The following is a 15528-nucleotide window of genomic DNA, read 5'->3' on the forward strand; positions in this document are numbered from 1 at the left end:
TTGATTTCCTTCATTCATTTTTTATTATTTCAGTGAAAACCTTTTTGATGGAAATCTCATTGACAGGATTTTAATATCTTCTGGTAAATGAAAGTTGTCACTCCAGAGGGGTTAGTATTTCTTTACAGTGACATTTGGTAAACTCTGGTGGCCAGTCAGTTTTTCATAGTTACAATTTAGGCAATTCTGTGAAGACTGTACACATCAAGGACCACAATTTGTACTAAGAGGTTGATAATTATAATGCAACTGGTTATATTAACTAGGGTCTATTCATAATGAGCTTGATGATTGTTTTTTTGAAGAATAAGAAGAGAGGGAAATAGTCTGTTCTGTTGAAGTTTAAATGCACAATTATATTTCTTATATTATAAGAGGCGATCACAGTGTCCATAAAAGCAGAATCTCATGCTGTCTATTTTAGGACCTTTCTTGAAAAACTAGATTCAAATTGCAAAACTCTGTGGAGTTGATCGTCATTGCAAATAAGTGATTGGTACAGTTCCCTTAGAAATAGAGACTGGAACATCTGCCTTTCCATTTTTGCTCCCTCTTGTAACTGTGGCTCCAGAAACACTAATGTGAACCAAGTATAATCATTTGGGAGCCCTGACATCAGAATTTACTAAGCAAATACTTTCCAATGATCAAAATGACAGTTTTCATTTGATCACCTGTTGGAACGCCAAGAACAGACCCAGAGCAGTGCAGTAAGGTGAGGAGATCATTGAGTTGTTCTGCACATATTCGAATTACTTCACAGTGCTTCGTCACTTTGGCTCTGTCCTCCTTGCTTGGAGACGGTCCGAATGTATTTCTCTTCTTTATACTTGTGCTGACAGGATCCAAGCCGATCCACAAGTGTAAAAGAGTGTCGTATGTTGTAAATTCTCTAAGATGCCCACAAAAGTTTGAATTCAATAGAAAGGCTTACTTGAGAGGGAGTTAGCAGAGTATTACGTGTCCCACTTGGCAGGCTCCTCTTAGTGTTTCAATGGAGTTCAGTTAAGTCCACACATAAAACAACTGATCACTTCCTTGTCGTCTCTCTCTAAACAATGGAACGGAGTAAAAACTTACACCTCACACAAAGGCAATCAATAGCTTAAGCAAAACTGTTCAAAGCGGAAGAAGTTCTTTTTGAGTTTTTAGCTTTTGTTTTGTTTCCCAAGGTTTTATCTTCATTGCTTGTCATGTTTGTTAATGGCTCTGGTGAGAGGCACTGCATTGCAGAATCCACTCAAACCCTCAAGGAAGCAGCAAGGGGGACTGAAGGAAAACTGCCTCTGTCGGGTTAATCTAGGATTTCCAAACTGGGCTTAGATCAAAAAAGAAACCCAAGTTTGCCCCGTGAATGGGGCTCTGGGTTTATTCATATAAAGCTTTTCTGTCATCCACTCTAGCATGCTGCTTCTGATATGCAGAAACCTGTCACTTCCGAGATAAACCCACTAATCCACCCCTGTCCCTGGCATTCTGTGTTCTGTGGGCAAATCTTTCCGGTGTGTGGATATTTCCTATCGTTTCTGCTCAGTTCTCCCTTTGTATCTTAAGCTCATAGCTTTACCTGATTTTTTTTTCTGTCTTCCAGATTTGAGGACAGCATCCAGACGGCTCCGTGTGATGTTCTGAGTGCAGCTCCAGGTGAAGCGGGTCTGTAGGTAATCCCTGGGGATGAGAGCACATGCGTCAGAAACCTCAAGAGTTGTTAGCATGTTTCCCCGTGGCCACAGCATCTAACTGAATGTATAGACTAACAGTGCTCATTATAAACTCTGTTTCTGTTCTTAAGGGACTAAACTTTCTTGAGATTCACATGCATGGAGTTGAAAATGCAGGGTTTTTATCAAAACAAGCAATGGTTCCTTTTCTCTTCTATTATAGATTAGTGAACCGGATCCCCACAATTCTCCTATTTCACCAATAATCATAATTTTCTCACTTGCTGATTTCATCTTTGTGTTGGAAGCTTCTGTTGATAATGGGGCAACTTATTCTCATATTTACATTGCAACCTCCTCTTTCTTGACATTAAACTGCTTAAAGAAACTTAATGAATGAACTAATCTCATGAACTCATCATAACACAGATTTAGAAAGCTAAACAATGAGAGTGATATCCACAAGAAGCTCTGGATATAAAATCTCTTATTGATGACCAGATAACTTCTAGTCTCACTTTCATGTAATTCACATTTTATTCTTACAATTATATTCTTTGTTTTTGTTTTGTCTTGTTCTTGTTTGGCTTGTATAGCACACCTGACTAATGCCCTGGGTATTCTGATTAGGGAACCCATGGTGCTGTCCCTGTCCTCTGTTCTGTATGTTGTTTGAGGGGAAGAAGGCCCATTCAGGAGGGAGACCTGACGCATTGTAGTGATGCTGCCTGTCTCAGAGCTGGCAGCTCTCACCCCAAGGGTTCTTCCTGTCACTCAGTGAGCTTCAGTCTAAGTGTTAACCAGTTGGTGAATTAGATGTTGGAAGCGTTCCAAACTATAATTAATTATGTGCTTCTTTTAGACTTGACAGTCTTCACTGTTTTAACAGATGCCTTTTCTCTATATAATAAAGTCTTTGTTTTGTTTTTGCATATCTGACCTGGTATACAGTTTTCTCCCACAAAACAGAAACATGACATAGCATCAAGGCAGTTCACACACTGTGTGAAATATTTTTAAAACTTTTAAGAGGGTAACAAAATAACATGCATACTTTGGAAACTATGAGGAATCTTGCAGCCAAAGTAATGTTCAAATCTATTTTTAAAATTACCAATCACATAACTTTTAGTAAACCCTGGAGAATATCCTTTAGTTATGTGGTATAAACTATTTCTGCCTCTTCTGTGGGGGATTCATGAGTATTTAAATTAATTTTATTTTATTTTTCATACAAAATAGATTGTTTTTGTGTCAGTTCAGCTTCTAAAGCACTCCCCACCCCACGGGTGTGTGTGTTAATTTGTGTACTTGTGTGTGTGTGCTCCAATATATATATTGTGTGTGTACTTGCTTTTGTGTGCTTTTCTGTACAGAGAACAAACTTTAAATAATCCTGATACTTCAACTTTAAAAATGACAAGTCCATGGGATTTTTAGGGATGAGAGTAGATAGGCAGGAAAAAGAACAAGCTGCGAAAAAGCTAAATAGTTCCCAAAGAGCATTTTACTTACTGAAATAGAATCCCAAAGGAAGTTGATCTAATGTGAAAAAACTTACAATGGAGATCTTGATATGAGACCCAGGTACGGGATGGTCAGAGGACCTGAGAAATTGATGAGTTGCAGGTATTGACCGGTGCGTTTGAAGACAACCCAAGAGTGAATTCTGAAATGGAGCCCTCTGTTGCATAGATGCTTTGGAAGCTTTAGTGTTATTGATCTATTGAAGACAAAGAGGAAGCTGTTCTGATCGGTATGCTAAGAAGTTCACTTCCTAGGGAAGGCAGTCTCATGCTTCCTAACTTTCACTGTAGTTGTAAGCACACCTAGGAAGACAGAGGTTTGAATTATTAAGGTAACCAAGTTTTCTGGCCTTGAAGTAGAATATTTTCAATATTGTTTGGAAATACACATTTCCCCGTCATTTTTGGTGATAGAGGAAAACGAGGGAAAGAACGCTTCGAAGAATGAGAAAAGTTAGCAGAGATGCTAAAAATCCATTGATTACATTATGATGTATCGTGGGGTTTACAAAGTATAATGAATTGGTATTTTAGAAATTGAATGGTTACCTTGTTGTTTAAAATTATGTCAATACCAAAAAAATCTCTGAAGAAAATTGGTATTATAAACATTTTTTAATTTTTTGTCTAAATAAGCTGGTATAATAATTAATTTTCAACTCTTACAAGAAGTCTTTTTATTAAAGCATCCTATTTTCTTATTGGGACATGAATTGAACCTTTTTAAAATGCAATGCTAGAGCATCAAATATTTCAAAGAAGGATGAGTGTTTTGGTGTCTTGGAAGGCACTCTGATTGCATTTAATGGTGAGGTTTTTGCGATAATACAAGCCTTTGTTCTGTCCTGCCTTGATCATCTTTTCTACTTGTAAAATTTTGGTAAGGATAGAAAACGTCTTCAAGTTATAGTTTCCAAAACCTGTAAAATGGAAATAAAGTTACCATTTGGTAACTTTCATATGAAAATTAACTCCAAAGGAGTAAAAAGTACATAAATGTGTCTAAAATAGATACTGTAAGTCTGTTGAGGGAAGGTATTGTTGGAGCAATGCTATAAAAAGGATAGAAATGCACTGAACCCAAATGCTACAGGAACTTGCTCTGTTGTCCAGATGTATCTTAATTCAATTTAATTTTTCTGGCGGCAAGACTGTTTAATGAATATATGATCCCACATTTCTTTGGAGGATAGTCAGACCCGACAGCATATCAATTGCAAGAGCTAGCAGTATGACAAATCTTTTTTTTTTTTAACTGAAGTTCTCACTAGAGATTGCTAATCAGAAAAAGTCTATGTCAGAAATCAAAAGTCAGACAAAGGGCAGCCCCAGGTGAGATATAGAAAAGGTCAAATGTCAAGGTAAAAAAAGTAGCAGTGTGGATCAAATCCTGACCCAGGAGAGGGCACACAGATGGAGGAAGAGCGTGTATTGTCACAGAAGATATGAATTAGCAGTTGTTCCTATAAGTTGACTGACAATCAGCATCATGGTTTCCTTTAGTGCTGAAGCAAAAGAACAATAAATTTACTCATCAATATTTTCAACTCTAGTAACAGAAATCATTGCATTCAAAGTCATCTAACCACATGACATGTATTAGCCTGACAATTTAAAAAAGAAAATTAATCTCAAAGTTTTATTACCATTCAAATGTAGGTTATGTTTGAAAATAGATTTTGTGCAATCTACCCACAAATGTGGTAGATCTTGCTATTAATAAAAGTCTCAGTTCATATTTGGGATTAACTGCTTTGTTTCTTGTTTACTTGTTTGTTCATTCACTTTCTACTATTTTAGCTTAGATGAAAATGATAACTATATACCTTTTGCTGTCAACTTTCATATTGGTATGTTGACATGTTTGCTCCATTATTTTTCATGTTCCTTCATAGTCAATACAGAGATGCTTTCTTTATTCAAGATAACCATACACTGATTTTGCATCTGTAGTCACATGTTAATGATTTGTCCAAAGACAACTCATTTTCTACAAATCATCCAGAAAGACTTTACTATGCATTTATCCAAAAATATGTCTCTTTCCCCTGTCCCAAATTCTTCCTTCATTCTTGCTTGGTGAAAGAAAGAAAGAAGGGAAGAAAGAAAGAAAGAAAGAAAGAAAGAAAGAAAGAAAGAAAGAAAGAAAGAAAGAGAAAAACATTGCACCCCTTTATATAGCATGTCGTTGCTATTGTCTGACTCTCTAGGATTTTGCTACAGTGTTCTTTCCATTACTAACAACTACCTAGGCAGCATGCACCTCTTTCTCTCTATGGAATATTCTAGTCCTTTCCTTAACTTAGTATGTCTGGATCTGACTTCATTACTGGTGTTTCCTAAATTGAATTTGCATTCATTTTTCATCTGTATCACAACTCATATGTGGCCCAATTCAAAATGGCTTTTCTGACTCATAAACATTACACTGCTATCTCTCCATTTTTATTGTCTAGGAAAGCATTTCTCACTACATGCTGTTTATGTTTATTGCTGTCATCACTGTAACGTGGCCTCTTCGAAGCTGAATACTATATAAATTGACGTGATTAGTGGCCATTTCTGGGGCTACTACCTCCACGTTATGAGAAAAGGGCTGGCCGTTGAAAGGTGCCCAGTATGAACCTTGGGAGGGTTCTTGCTTGTCTCTAACGCTTTAAAGTACTCCATATAGAATGAGGGCCCAGCGTTGGAAAGAACATACACTCTCCATATCAAGGCATAGAAATATACATTTTCCCTCCTGGGATTCCATGTGTGGAGCCATTTCTCCATTTGTTCATCATCCAGTGTAGGGAAGATGTAATATCCATGACATGGACCTGCCATGTTTATAAGCTGAGAAGATAAATATTTCCAAAATACTTTAATGTGCTACTTTGTAAGACTCTTGTATGCCATACACACCACTTTTAGCTGAAGAGGACTTGCTCAGACTCACCACTCACATTCTCCCCTCCCTTACAGAGCTCCTTTGAAGGCGGCCATCTTTTAGCTTTCCTTAAGAGCCTCTTCTTCTAACCTTCAGACTCTGGTTCCATCTGCACTTTTCTGAAGCTACACCAATTCTACTACTGTTCTCCTAAGGTCTCTTATTCTCTCCCCACATTCCCATTCATAGTGTTTGGTGTTATCCCCTTGTCCATGTACACACACCATTAGATGTTTTAGATCTATATGTCTGGATCGCAGTCTCAAAAAAGACATTTTTACCTCTACTCCCAACTGCCCAATTTCTGATATCAACTATTAAAGATTATACCATTTCTCTTGGAGGTTCTCTGTTCGTTTATTCTTACCTTCATCCTGAAAGTATCAAATCCTGAAGTTAGAATGTAACCTTCTAACATTATTCTCAGTGATGGAGATAGCCCTGAGTGCAGAGGTTCTCTGTTTAAATACAGACATGACGGTTTCTCCGATATAAAGGCATTTTAATATACAATAATAAAGAATTATGGAGGACCTAAATAATGAAATTGATAAATAGGTATTTGTACCACATAGGAACAAGTGAGACTTTAGTGAGTTCTAGGAAGTTTCTAGAAGCTGTTAGGAACCATTATAGCTGCATTGGATAAGATGAAATACCATGTTCCTAGAGAAGCTAAGTAAGAAGGTGAACCCAAAGACAAACACATAGTCATCCTCATGAATATTAACCTTCATCAGGTGATGAAAGGAGACAGAGACAGAGGAGCACGGGACAGAAATCTCAAGGTCCAAATCAGGAGCAGAAGGAGACGGAGCACGAGCAAGGACCTCAGGACCGTGAGGGGTGCACCCACACACTGAGACAATGGGGATGTTCTATCGGGAACTCACCAAGGCCAGCTGGCCTGGGTCTGAAAAAGCATGGGATAAATCCGGACTAGCTGAACATAGAGGACAATGAGGAATACTGAGAACTCAGGAACAATCGCAGTGGGTTTTTGATCCTACTGCACGTACTGGCTTTGGGGGAGCCTGGGCAGTTTGGATGCTCACCTTTGGAGACCTGGATAGAGGTGAGCGGTCCTTGGGCTTCCCACAGGTCAGGGAACCCTGATTGCTCTTCGAGCAGATGAGGGAGGGTGACTTGATCGGGGGAGGGGGAGGGAAATGGGAGGCGGATGAGGGGGGGAGGCAGAAATCCTTAATAAATAAATAAATAAATAAATAAATAAATAAATAAATAAATAAAGACAAAAAAAAAGATGAAATACCAGCATCAAACAAACCAAAACATAGAAACCTCGAGGCTATCATTTTAGCCTTTGTTAGTATCGGTAGAATCTGTTGGGTGCACCATTCAAGTAATTTGACTTACAGTCTTCACTATAAATTTTTAAATGTATTTTATGTTTTATGTCACAGGCATTTGCAGCTAAAACAGTCCCTACATGGATAGACAGATATAATAAATGTCTTTTGTCCCAGTCATGATTATGTGTGTCTCCTCTTCCTCAAGTTCTTTTAGATGCATATTTTTTTAAAATCCCATATTGATTGAATGATTCACTGATTTTACTCAGCTTGTTTTAAAAATAGATTCCAAAAGCTCCTTCCCACTTTTTAAAAGTGAGTATGTGAATATGAACAAGCTACTTACACTTTCTGTGCCAGCTACTTATATTTATAACCTTGAGGTTACCTTTGATCCTAAATCAGCTTTTAATTACCATGGTAGTTACATTGGGTGGAAAAAAATGATTCTATTATTTCCAGAACACAGCAAGGATGTGACCAGTCCTATCTCATGAGTACAGTTATTTTAAGGCTTTTATTACTAATTATAGTTGGTTTATTATAATTCATTGTTCACTGGCCTTCTAGGCTATTTACTTAAGGTTCTATTCAGCATTGCAGCTGCTTCTGCAGCTGGTATTCCTCTGAGATCCCATGCCTTCATGAGAGTAGCAGGGATTCTATTTGGAAGAGGGTATAATTGGGCTCAAGGCAGGCACTTAACTTCATGTCCCCTGGAAGGTGGTATGAGTGTACGTTATTCCCCCGATCTAAAAGGTTAAGGATGTAAGTACAAAGGCAGGTGAACACTTTGAGCTGTATAAAAGGACATGACGACAATGACGCCATTTGTATGTCTTTCCCTTCACTGAACAGTCTCTCCAGACTCATTTTCCATTTTGTATTTGATTTCTATTTTATCATTACAATTTCCTGATTGCTCAGTTCAAAGTCAAATTTCACTTTCTATATTCCAAGTGAGGAAAAAATGTGCTTTCGAGGGTTTTATTGTGTTTATTTATTTCATAAGAATTAGTGATCATCTACCATGCGCCTTGAAAAAATTTTGCTGTGTGATCAATTCTCCAGGGATACAGAAAGAAAACATTTGGTCTCTTTCGGTAAGCTCAAGGAGATCCAAGACTCTTTAAGATGTACCTGAAGGAAATTTTTTCAAAAGATTCTGATGGAATAGTAACTGACTTTCTGGTGCACTCAGTTAACAGAATCATCCAAGAAATTTGAGATGCAGAGATTGAGCAGGTGTAAGAGGGGCTGTGGCATAGCATGGACCGAAGATAGAGCGCAAAATGCCTTACAATCCTAGGACTATCGTATGTGTTATCTACTTTATGTAATTCAACTGTTGTGACAAAACACCAATATCAAGAAAACTTACAAAAGAAAGCATTTCATATGGGGCCCACAGTTCCAGAGAGTTCCATGACTATCATGACGGGGAGCATGGCAGCCGATAGGCAGGGGCTGTGCTGAAGTGTTAGTTGCAATCTTACATCGTGATCTATAAGCACAAAGTAGAGATACCCACACACTGGGAATGGAATGTTGTGGGCTTTCCTAACCAGGGGTATACCTCCTCCAACCAGACCTCCTAATTCTTCCCAAGCAGCTCTATTAGCTGGGACTAAGTGTAAAAACATATGAGCCAATAGGGGCCATTCTCGTTCAAAGCTCTCAGGAAGACTATTTCTCCTGCTGTCAGTACTCCCTTGTCACTTACAGTCTGTGTGTGGTGGCAGTGTTGAGGCCTGAACCATCTAGAAAGACTCAGGGAAGGATATTGAAAATAGTTGTGTTCAACATCTGACTGTCCCTGATTGGATTTTTTCAATGCTAGGGAACTGACATTTAGACTATCCATTTTGTATTGGGCAAGATCATGAGCAAACCACCCTTTCAAGCACGTATTCTTGTGGCCAGATCATTATATCCAACTGTTTATCCTGAGATGCATTAATCTAAATTACAAGCAATGTTAAAGGACAGCTGATATCTCACTCCCTGTCTGAATACCTACTGAACTAGGGTCAGTAGTGATGCTTCAGGGAATCCAGCAGGAAATCAGCCAAGTTAGTATAGGGATAGAGATCTTGGAACACACAGTAAAACAAAACATACCCACTGAGATTAAGCCAGGGGGTATGGAAAGTATCTGTTCACTGAATCAATTGAATCGTTCCGTTAAACAAACCCTCACAATTCTATCCCACTTGCTTCTAGGCATGAAAAGGGGATAAGAGATCCAGAAGAAAACAATCACATCGACAAACAGCATGTCTGCCTTACATTAGAAGCCCTCATTTCAGGATCTTAAGTTTGAGGTTTACTTTTTCAGACCCAGGCCAGCTGGCCTTGGTGAGTTCCCGATAGAACATCCCCATTGTCTCAGTGTGTGGGTGCACCCCTCGCGGTCCTGAGTTCATTGCTCGTGCTCTCTCTCCTTCTGCTCCTGATTTGGACCTTGAGATTTCTGTCCAGTGCTCCAATGTGGGTCTCTGTCTCTGTCTTCTTTCATCGCCTGATGAAGGTTAATATTCAGGAGGATGCCTAGCAGACAATGAGGAATACTGACAACTCAAGAACAATGGCAATGGGTTTTTGATCCTACTGCACGTACTGGCTTTGTGGGAGCCTAGGTAGTTTGGATGCTCACCTTACTAGACCTGAATGGAGGTGGGTGGTCCTTGGGCTTCCCACAGGCCAGGGAACCCTGATTGCTCTTTGGGCTGACGAGGGAGGGAGACTTGATTGGGGGAGGGGGAGGGAAAAGGGAGGCGGTGGCAGGGAAGAGACAGAAATCTTTAATAAATAAATAAATAAAAAGTTTGAGGTTTACTTCGTGACAAAGAACTGTGAATATCTCAGAAAAGTTACACTGGTCTGAAATGAATTTGTTCTCCTGCTTGTGAGCTTAGATTATTTTATTAAGATAATGCTAGACTTTTCTGGGAAAATAGGAGAAGACAGAGAAAGAGAGAGAAAAGAGATTCTAAGCCCAAATTGATTAGCCAATGACTGTGCTGGGCTTACTTACAAAAGTCAGTGTAATTCACAGCCAGTTTCAGGCCCTAGGAAATCCTGTCTGGTCAGTTGGTGCCAGAAATTTAAGAGTGATGATATCAGGGACTTTTCATGAGAAGTATCTTGAATAATATGTATGCCACGGCTCTCTCCCTTTCCATTACAGAAGATGTTAATAAACCAAAGAATTAGAGAGTTTTATATTGCCTGAAAGAATACTACATGACGATAACTACATGCCATGTGAATATACCAATTTTTAGCGTACAGTTAAGTCAGTAGCAACAAGTACTCATGTCATTGTGTATTACCAACCTCTCACTTCAGATTTTTATTCTTATGCTCCACAACTGCAGCTTCATGCCCATTAAAAACTAATGCAGATCCCTATTACTTATTGGACACCCTTCTACCAACCTCTATGATAGTGACTTACTATTTACTTAATGTATGTGGAGTTGTACAACACTGTTTATTCTGTGAAGGATTTATTTTTCACAGAGCAAAATGTTTTTAAGGTTCAGCACTATCATAGCTTGTCAGAATTCCCTTACTCATGAGGGATTAATGGCATTCTGTAGTACATTGTACATCTATGTACATCTATGTCATGTTTTTATTTTCCACCCATCTGTTGATGGAGAGAAGCTTGGATAGAGAATTTCTGTGTTTTGGTTGTTGTGGAAACTGGTGTTATAGACAGTATATAATTTGTTTTAGTCTCTGCTTTTAATAATTCTTTTAGGTACGTATTCAGAATTATAAATTCTGTGATATGTAATAGTTTATGTTTAATGATTTAAAGAACTGTGGTACCATTTGTACACTAAATTTCTATAGCAATTCTGAATTCACCAGCAATGCCCAAAGCTTCCTCTTCCCTACATCCTTGTCAAGACTTACTTCTCTTCATTCTATTCCCCCTTTCCTTTTATTTCTTTCTCCCTTTTTAAAATCTCTCTTTCTTTCATGATTGCCTGCCATAATAAGTATTGGTAGCTCATTATAATTTTGATTTGCTTTAACCTGATGATTAGAGACATTGAGTGCTTTTTCATACTTATTGTCTATTCATCTATCTTCTCTTGGGAAAAGTCAGTTCCAGGCCCTGACTTTGGCATTAATATGTATATTTTGTTCTGTCGTGTTGTGTTGTCAGTGGTGTTACATTGTAGAAGCCCAGAATATAGTCAATAATTTTCTTGTCATATATATGATTATCTAACATTTTATTTTGGGAAAGGACTTTTGACCCTGTTGGTCCTTTCCTTTTCTTATGAGGGTTATATGTGCTATATGTTTTGGGGAAGGGATTATTTTTCATCAAATCTAGCTTATATAGTATTCTTGTTGCTGTTCCTTTAGTATTATATCTAAGTAATCATTTTCAAATCCAGTGTCACAAATCTTTCCCATTATATCCTCTTCTAGGAGTTGCTAGTTTAACACTTACATTTGGAAATTTGAGCCATGTCAAATTCTTTCTTTTTAATATGGCATAAAGTAAGACTATAACTTTATTCCTTTCTCAAAGCTATTAAGTTTTCAACACCATTAGTCTAATGGTCTATTCCATTCCTTGTTGAATGGACTTGGTAATATTGTTGAAAAATCATTTGAATATGTATATGAACGTTAAATATCTAGGCTCCCTTTTCTATTTTATTTGTATATATGCTGCTTTTATGTTGGTACCATTATGTTTTTGTTAGCTCACCGTTGTGTATTTACTGCTTTTATATTTGTACTATTATGTGTTTTTTGTTATTGTTAGGTCACTGTTTTGAAATCATGAAAAGAACGGGTACAGAATTTTACCATACCTATTATGGAACAGGAAAATGTCCATGAGACATTGAGTAGTGAGATCAGTGGCAGGGATTGTTTTCAATAGTTAATGTTTTTTAGATAAAATACATCTAATGGCCTATGAAGCTAGGACTGTGTACTGATCATGCTTCCTACACTAGTTGTGAGAATCAAACACAAACCTCGCTGACCTTCAGCACTGAGCACACGGTTTGCAAATAGCTCTATGGGTTGGCAGGAAATGGCGGGGGCTGAGTTTCTACTCACTTTTAGTCCATTTGATTGTACTCATCCTCTTAATTTTTTTCCCAAACCACTAGAATATCATCTTTAGCCTTCTGGTTTCTGGGAATGAGTGGTACGTGGATCAGAGCCACCAGAACTCACCCAGCTACTGCTGTACCCTGACAACCCGCAGAGGTGTTTAAAGTTGTGGCCTAGAGTTGTCAGGCTGCCATTTCTAACGCTTGCTCTTGATTAATGGAAGCCTTATGGCCAGGCCAATACCTGTGGGGAAAATGTATTCTGTCATTTTACTTGAAAGAGTGAATGTCACATGACACAGGAAGTAGACAAAAGTCGCATACACCATGGCACCTTGCAGCTTTAAAGTCAAAGTTATTTTCTCATCTCACTCTTTTTATTTCACTTACATTGCTTTCCTTATGAGAGAATGAAAACTAAACTCTAACTTGTTTCAAGTGGGACAAAGTGAAGCTTTCCTTTTTCTTTTTATAGACGTGATATTCCCTCTTTCTTGGTAAATTATTAGATTCATTTTAATTAAGATCCAGGTGTTACTCTTCCCAAGAAACACATACCAGGTATCTTGGCTAACTGGGAGTTACCTATGGTTCTAGAACATGTCCCATCCCAAAAGAATCCTACCACAGATGAAGAGATTTTATAAGGTATGCAACACAAGCCTACACTGGCACAAACATATAACAATTTGAAGTAGATAACAGTCTTCTTTTCAAAGGAGAAAAATAAAGCCACTGGACAGTTGCAAAGCTTGTGTTCACAGGAGGCGGCTCTGAACAGCAGGTGCAAGATTGAACGCAGAGGAATGAGGCAAGATTTCTGTCAATTTTTTCTAAACAAATTTTAGAGAGGAGGACAAACCATATACTAAAAGACTATACTATTAATTGCTGTAAAAGCAATTATAAGCAAAGTGAAATAGATAATTGAAATAATTCAATCTGTCCTTTAATATTGGAAGTACACAAAGCATCTCTTCACATCCAATTGAAATTGCTTTTGCCTCTCTGGGAGATCTACCATGCTAGGAAGTACTTCCAAGACACCACACTCTCATATTTTCCCTTTAATTATGTATTGGTTTTGCTTATTTTCTTGATGTCTTTATTTTCTCCTAAAGCTTTGAGTGTTTAGTAAATCTGGAGTTAATGGGCAAATATAATGTATTACTTAAGTGTTTAAAAAATTTCGTTATTAAAATATTAAATATTAAAATATATTCTAATATATAATATATTAAAATATAAAAAAACTCTTAAAAGCTAAAGATTTTTTCATTAACATATATATATAATTACCTTGTCTTCTGTTTGTTATAAAATAACTTAAAGACTTTTTAAAATGTAAAGGTGGTTCTTTGTCCATTTTGGGTATAGCTTATAGTTATTTGAATTCAGAATAAGATAAGAGTTTTAACATTTGTTTTGAAAATAATGTGATGAAATAGAAGATCATGATGTGAATGATTAATTTCATATGGCCAGAACATGGTGCAAATGCAAATGATATTAAAGCTTTCATTTTTTCATAGTCAATATTTGCATTTCCTAATAGTGAAAATCTGCTAAAAGTCACATGAATTAAGATCCAGGGCCATGAGCAACTGAGAATTGTAAAAGATAATTCCAGGCTTAGATACCTATATCTTGATCAAGGCCAGAATCATGGACACTGGGATATGGAAGGTTTCACCCAGCTGTCCACACTTTTTTTAAAAACAAGTTTGAGCATGAGCAATCCTCACTCAAGGAACCTATAAGACCTAGATATGTGTGTTATATAGAATGGTCTCTGGTCTGCAGAAGAGGAACAGCTGCCTTCAGTAGGCTTTTAGCACGGTTCTTATTTGGTTTTGTTTTGGTTTTTTGGTGTGAATTGCCTATATAGCAATGCTTCCTGAATTGGTATCCCCCTACCTTATCTAAAGATACATAGATCTGCTTTAACAAATTAATCATATAGAGGTCTTTGTACACATTAAATCATGAACAATAGCCTATCCCCCCCAAAAAAAGCAACACATCATTACTGTGGTTTCTAGAACTGATCATGATTATAAACGTCTTTATGAGACCATAATTTCATATTACAATAGAACAAAACAGACAAGCAGAGCTGTGCCTTGGGCAGGAGCTGCAAGTCGAATGTACTCAGTAATTTTTTGTATCTCAAAAATAAATTGCAAAATTCATGCAGAATCAAAATCAAAAATTTAACTCATTTTTTTTCTGAGCTGTAGATAGGGTTCATTCATCTTTGATCTGATTCTTTATTTTTCCTCATAGAATAATTGAAGAGCCTTTGAAAATTATGCCAGTTCATTTTACAGAAATGACAGAGTGCGTTTAGCCTTCCATAGACAGAAGCAGAAGAATAAAATCTTATTAGAATTGTGTGTAAAACAAGGAAAAACCAATAACGGGTTCCATGCTTGCTTTCACCTGTTTGTATTGTTGCTCTTTCTTTCCTAGCCCTTGCTCTATCGTAAAGAACAGAACAGAAGGATGGGGGCATTTGTTTTAGTATCAGGGTAACCACGCAGAATAAGCCCTAGGACCACATGATTCATAATGTTGATTCTGAGAGCACAGTTTTAAACAAACTTTCTGAAAAAATATATCAAGCCCAGTTTAGTCCACCCAAGTGTTTATCATCTCCTTTTCTTTAACAATCTAAGACTTTCTGCTTCAGTCTTAACCAAAGCATCGGGACTATTCTCCGTCTCTTCCTAACTGTACTCTTGAAAAGCTTAGCTGACTTACAGCTAATCTATATGCACTTTGTGCTTGCTATTCTAACTTCAGATGATTACACTTATATTTCAAGAATATTGTTTTATGTGATTATCAAAACACAAAAAAGCAAAAGTAAACAAACATACAAACAAACAAAAACTTCAGTATTTTTTATTGGAACAGAAACAAGATTTTCTTCTAGAGAACAAAAATGTTCCTGGCTTCTTTTTTTCACATCAGGAGAAAGTCTGCAAATCCAGACTA

The sequence above is a fragment of the Microtus pennsylvanicus genome, chromosome 11, assembly GCF_037038515.1.
Source record: "Microtus pennsylvanicus isolate mMicPen1 chromosome 11, mMicPen1.hap1, whole genome shotgun sequence".
Classification (NCBI taxonomy): Eukaryota; Metazoa; Chordata; class Mammalia; order Rodentia; family Cricetidae; genus Microtus; species Microtus pennsylvanicus.